The sequence below is a fragment of the Ailuropoda melanoleuca genome, chromosome 10, assembly GCF_002007445.2.
Source record: "Ailuropoda melanoleuca isolate Jingjing chromosome 10, ASM200744v2, whole genome shotgun sequence".
Taxonomy (NCBI): Eukaryota; Metazoa; Chordata; class Mammalia; order Carnivora; family Ursidae; genus Ailuropoda; species Ailuropoda melanoleuca.
In genome coordinates this window covers 39,544,640-39,544,936 of record NC_048227.1, presented here as the reverse complement: position 1 = coordinate 39,544,936, position 297 = coordinate 39,544,640, and positions in this window count along the sequence as shown.

Genomic DNA, 297 nt, shown 5'->3' with positions numbered 1-297 from the left:
AACTTGCATTCCCACCAACAATGTAGAAGGGATCCCCTTCATCCACGANCCCCTTTCTCCACATCCTCTCCAACAATTGTTGTTTCTTGCCTTGTCTATCTTTGCCATTCTAACTGGCGTAAGGTGGTATCTCAGTGTGGTTTTGATTTGAATTTCCCTGATGGCTGAAGATTTTGAACATTTTTTCATGTATCTGTTATCCATTTGTATGTCTTCNATCTGTTATCCATTTGTATGTCTTCATTGGAAAAGTGTCTGTTCATATCTTCTGCCCATTTTTTGATTTTTTTATTTGTT